Source organism: Pteropus alecto, unplaced genomic scaffold, assembly GCF_000325575.1.
Source record: "Pteropus alecto unplaced genomic scaffold, ASM32557v1 scaffold273, whole genome shotgun sequence".
In the NCBI taxonomy this organism is placed as follows: Eukaryota; Metazoa; Chordata; class Mammalia; order Chiroptera; family Pteropodidae; genus Pteropus; species Pteropus alecto.
Window position 1 is genome coordinate 281637 of NW_006433963.1, and position 6152 is coordinate 287788.

General features: G+C 35.7%; 1 protein-coding gene across 1 annotated transcript in view; it reads left to right on the plus strand.

Moving 5' to 3' along the window:
• RPS6KA6 (ribosomal protein S6 kinase A6) overlaps nt 1-6152 on the plus strand; it is a 125573-nt gene that overhangs the window by 110017 nt on the left and 9404 nt on the right. The gene's annotated exons all lie outside the window — the stretch shown is intronic.

A 6152-nucleotide genomic window follows, 5' to 3' on the forward strand; every position in this document is an offset into this window, starting at 1 on the left:
ACATGCCAATTATGCTCAGATTTTTAGTTTTTCATGTTCCATGTGTTTTATGTTTAGGTATGTCTAGAGCTTAAGGAATAATACATATTAAAGTTCAGTTTTATTCTCGCCTCTTTTAGTCTGATATTCTGGAGAAATTAACATAGGAAAAGATACTGAAGGATAATGTTAAACTATGTCACAGGTCTTTCATATATTCCCTTTTTATAGTTTAAGTGACTTTAGCTCTGTCCTTGAAACTTTTCTGAAAATGGTAGCAAATTACTGAACAAAAGGACCGTATGAATCTTTTTAAAAACTATCTCCTGTACATTTTTAAAATTTGTTTTTACTTTTCTCAATTAGAGTTGACAGTCAATATTATTTAATATTAGTTTAAGGTGTACAGCATGGTGATATTTATATAATTTATAGAATGATCCCCCCAATTAGTAATACTCACCTGGCACTATACATAGTTCTTACAATATTATTGGCTATATTCTCTGTGCTGTTCTTTATATCTCTGTGACTATTATCTCCTGGACATTTTAACACTTCACTTTTTTGTCTGTTTTAAATTAGTGTGAAGGTAAACTATTGTTCGGTTAGCCATAACCCCTTAAACTATTTTTCTTTAGTTGTGAGATCTGTGGTGTTTGGCGTCACCTCATGGCAATAGTTTTACATAATTATAGTTCCTTACAAGCTATTTTTCCCCTTTCAATGCTTTACTTGCTATTGGTTAGTACCACCATCAGAAGCATGTGGAAGCTGCTTTGGTTTGCTTCTGATCCATGCAGAGTTTCTAGACTTTATTTATTCAGTTAAATAGTGGGGGTAATAGTGGAAGTTATGTTAGCTTTACGTGTCTTTATTTCTACAATAGTTTCAGCTAACTCCTCACCTCCAAACCCCAGGCTGTGAGAATACTGGCATTGCTGCTTCCTTTTATAAACAAGGGGAGACAAGGAGAAGAATCAGGTAAACAAAGCAAAATTAGAAGATGCAAGGGAGTAATAAAAATTTCATGGTGGCACTCCTTATTAAAAATAAACACAGCGAATTTGGAGAAAGATGGCAGAATGAGAGACGGCCCCAGATTTCTTACCTTGAAAGAACAATAATCTGAACATCTAAAACTCAAGAAAAAACACCCAAGCTGCACACCAGCACGTCTGAGCCTGGGATCAGCATAAGAGCTACCACAGGTCAGAACCTCGGGTGTTGGGCAGTGGACTGGAAGAAACAAAGAAGATGCCTCTCGCAGCCCAAAGAGCTCCCTGTAGGAGGAGGAGGGAGGGGAGAAGGTGCAGCAAGTTCCCTGAACAGCCCTGCCTGGGAGCACTGTGAGCTCCACGCAGCTGGCGGCAGGGCCCAGTCATCAGGGTAGAAAGCAGAGAAGCAGGATAGCAGAGAAACAACAGTTGATTTTTACCAGCACCACTTGCAAAACCGAGGCTGAGCCACAACCCCCAACCCCAACCCAGAGGGCCCCTCCCACCATATCCTCAGAGACCGAACACCGTGGGGCCCCAGGGAAATCTGAGCAAACCCTACCAAAACTGTCACTAACACTGACAGAGACTAAGACTGAAGGTAGCGAGTGTGATTAAATATCTACAAGAAAATAAAAATGCATTTTTAAAGCTTTATATAAAGCAGGGATACAAGAGGCTTAGACACCATCTAAGGGAAAGCAAAAAAAAAAAAAAAAAAAGAGCCTTCATTGCAACGGGCTAAAGAGAGACCTTTATATAATGAATCATCTTTCTGGGAAAAAAAAAGCAGAATGCACTTCCATTAATAGCCAAGTGGAGAAACAGTCCATTAAACACCATGAACAACCAAGGTGACAAGACATCTCAAAAAGAGAGAGAAAAATCTCCAGTAAATAAGCTGACAGAAGTAGGAATACTTGATTAATATGATGGAGAATTCAGGATGGTACTTCTGAGAAAACTCAGTGACATCCAAAACAATTCATATCAACATTTCAGGAATTGAAAAAACAACTAGATGAGCAGAGTGAGTTCTTTAGCAAGGAGATTGAAACCCTCAAAAAGAACAAAATAGAACTTCTGGAGATGAAGAACACACTGCAACAGATGAAAAATAAAATAGCGAGCTTAGGAAATAGAGTCAACCACATGGAGGAAAGAATCAGTGATATCGAAGACAGAAATCTAAAACAAATGAGAAGGAAGAAGAGAGAGACTGAAGAATGAAAACTAATGAAAGAGAAATACAAGAACTAGCTGATACCATCATGATAGGAAACATAATAATAATGGGCATTATCAAAGACCAGGAAAAGGAGCAGGGACTAGAAAGCATTTTCAGATGATAGTTGATGAGAATTTCCCAAATCTAAGGAATGAGCTGGAGCTTGGAATTCAATAAGTCAACAGAACACCTAATTCCCTCAACTCAAAAAGGCCTTGGCCAAGACACATTGTAATAAAACTATCAAAAGTCAATGACACAGAAAGATTTATCAGGCCAACCATGGAGAAAAAAAATGTAACTTATAAAGGAAAACGCATTAGATTATCATATAACTTCTCAGGACAAACCTTACAAGCCAGGAAGAAGGGAAATCAAATATTCAAACTATTAAGTGAAGGGAGCTACCAGCCTAGAATAATGTATCCAGCTAAGCTCTCCTTTAGATATAAAGGAGAAATAAAGACCTTTCCGGACATACAAAATTGAGAGAATTCTCCACTACAAGGTGTGCACTACAGGAAATACTGAAAAGGGTCAGCACACGTAAAACAAAATGACAAACAAACAAAAAAAACATAATTAAGAGTAAGTAGGAGTAAGGTGACTGTCAGGCAGGTAGAGGAAGAGAAGTGCAACCCTAAGAACAGAGCATTATAAGCTTAAACAATAAGAAGAGAATTGCTATAGCAAGATAGTAATGAAGGTTCAGGATACTCAGGCACAAATTGAACAACAAACTCGGAAAAGGGGAGGATTCAAACATCCAAATTCACAGGAGAGTAGAAATAAGGCAAGCACAGGAGAAAATGGATGACTGAATATATCCTTTACATATTCGTAATCGTAGTCGCACACCAAAGATTCAGAACTAAAGTATATAACATAAAACAAGAAGAACCAGAGGGAAAACCCACAAAAGCCAATTGAAATCAAGAAAACAGAAAAACAAGGACAAGGAAACAATGGAAACTCCGAGATACCAGAAAGCAAAAGATAACATCGCTAGAAGAAGACCTCATATTTCAAGAATCACCTTAAATGTAAATGGATTAAACTCACAAATAAAAAGGCACAGAGTTGCAGAATGAATTATAAAAACAAAAACCAACCATATGCTGCCTCCAGGAGACACATCTCAGCTCCAAAGACAAATATAGACTCAAAGTGGAAGGGTGCAAAATGATATTTCAAGCAAATGGCATTCAGAGAAAAGTAGGAGTAGCGGTACTAATATCGGACAAATTACCTTCAAAATGAAAAAAAGGTAAAGATACTGAAGAACACTTCATAATGATAAAGGGAATCATGCACCAAGAAGACATAACACTTATTAATATCTATGTTCCCAATCAAGGAGCCCCGAAATATGTAAAGCAATTGCTAAGAGAACTAAAGGGAGAAACAGATCAAAACACCATCATAGTAGGGGACCTAAATACCCCACTGTCAGATATAGACAGATCATCCAAACAGAAAATCAATAAGAAAATAACATCCTTAAATGACACATTAAACCAACGGGACATAATTGACATTTACAGAGCCTTCTATCTCAAAACAGCTGCTTATACATTCTTCTCTAGTGCACATGGAACATTCTCAAGAATCGATCACATACTGGGACTCAGAGATAAACTCAACAAATATAAGAAGGTTGAAAACAAGAGATACACAGAAACGAATGATAATGATAGTATAACATATCAAAGCTTTTGGGACACGGCAAAAGTGGTCATAAGAGGAAAGTTCATATCATTACAGGCTTATCTCAATAAACGAGAAATAGCCCAAATAAGCAACCTAAGCTTCATCTTAAAAAACTAGAAAAGGAAGAACAAATGAGGCCTAAATTCACAAGAAGGAAAAAAAATAATCAAAATTAGAGCAGGAAAATGAAATTTTAAAAAAATAGAAAAAATAACTACAACGAGGAGCTGCTTCTTTGAGAAGGTTAATAAAATTGACAAGCCCCTGCTAGACTCACTAAAGAAAAAAGATAAAGGACATAAATAAACAAAATCAGGGATGAAAGAAGGGAAATTATGACAGACACCGTAGAAATACAAAGGATCATAGAAGAATACTATGAAAAACTATATAACACCAAATTTAATAACCTAGACGAAATGGACCAGTACTTAGAAAAATACAACCTTCCTAGACTGAATCAAGAAGAACTGCAAAATTTAATAGTTCATCAGCAGTGTGGAAATTGAAACAATCATCAAAAACCTACCAAAAATTAAAAGTCCAGAACCAGACGCCTTCACCAGTGAATTCTACCGAACATTCAAAGAAGATTTAATACCTATTCTTCTCAAACTCTCTCAAAAACTTGAAGAGGAAGCAAAACTTCCCAACTGATTCTTTGAGGCCAATATTACCCTGATACCAAACCCTGATAAAAATAACGCAATAAAAGAAAACTACAGACCAATATCTCTCATGAACACAGATCCAAAAATTTTAAATAAGATACAAGCGAACCAAATATAGGAACATATTAAAAAGATACACTGCAACCTTGATCAAGTGGGCTTCTTCCCAGGGGCACAGGGATGGTTCACCACACACAAATCAATTAATGTGATACACCACATAAATAAATTAAATATAAGAATTATATCATATCGATAGATGCAAAAAAAAAAAAAAACCTTTGACAAGAGACAGCATCCATTCATGACCAAAACACTTAAAATCAGTAAAGAAGGAAAATACTTTAACATAATAAAGGCCATATATGACAAACTGTCAGCCAATGTTATACTTAATGGTAAAAAACTAAAAACTTTCCCTCTAAGATAAGGGACAAGGTAAGGCTGTCCACTATCGCCACTGTTATTCAATATAACTTTGGTGGTCATAGCGAGTGCAATCAAGCAAGAGAAAGATATAAAAGGCATCCAAGTAGGAAACGAAGAAGTCATACTATCATTCTTTGTGTATAACATGATTCTTTGTATAGAAAACCCAAAAGACTTCACAAGAACACTACTAGAAACAATAAGCAAATACAGCAAAGTTTCTGGAAACAAAAATCAATGTTTAAAAATCCACATCATTCCTGTATTCTAATAATGTGTCAGAAAAATAAATAGAAAAAATAATTCATTTTGTAATTGCAACAAGAAGAATAAAATAGCTAGGAATAAATCTAATGAAACATGTCAAGGACCTATATAATGAAAACTATAAGACCCTATTAAAAGAAATTGAAAATGATATAAAGAAATAGAAAGATACTTCGTGTTCTTGGATTGGAAGAATCAACATAGTTAAAATGACCATATTACCTATAGCATTATACAGATTTAATGCAATCACCATCAAAATCCCATCAGCATTAAAATAAATAAATAAATAAAAATAGATCATCAGAATTGCATGGAAGCACAACAGCCCCTGAGTTGCCAAAGCCATCCTGAGAAAAAAAGAATGAGGCTAGAGGCATCACTCTACCCGACTTCACATTATACTATAAAGCGACAGTAATCAAAATGGCATGGTATTGGCAGAAAAACAGACACACAGACCATTGGAACAGAATCAAGAATCCAGAAGTAAGCCCATGTTTATATGGGCAAGTAATTTTCGACAAAAAAGCCAAAAACATACAGTGGAGAAAGGAAAGCCTCTTCAATAAATGGTGCTCAGAAAACTGGAAAGCCACCTGCAAGAGAATGAAATTAGACTGTTGTCTATCACCACACACCAAAAGTAACTCAAAATGGATTAAGGACCTAAATATAAGAACAGTATCAATAAAATGCATAGAAGAAAACATAAGAACTAAACTCAAGGACCTTGGACTTAAAGAGGATTTTATGAATTTGACCTCAAAAGCAAGGGAAGTAAATGCTAAAATAAATGAATGGGACTACATCAAACTAAAAAGCTTCTGCTCAGCAAAAGAAATCATCAACAAGGTAAAGAGACAACCA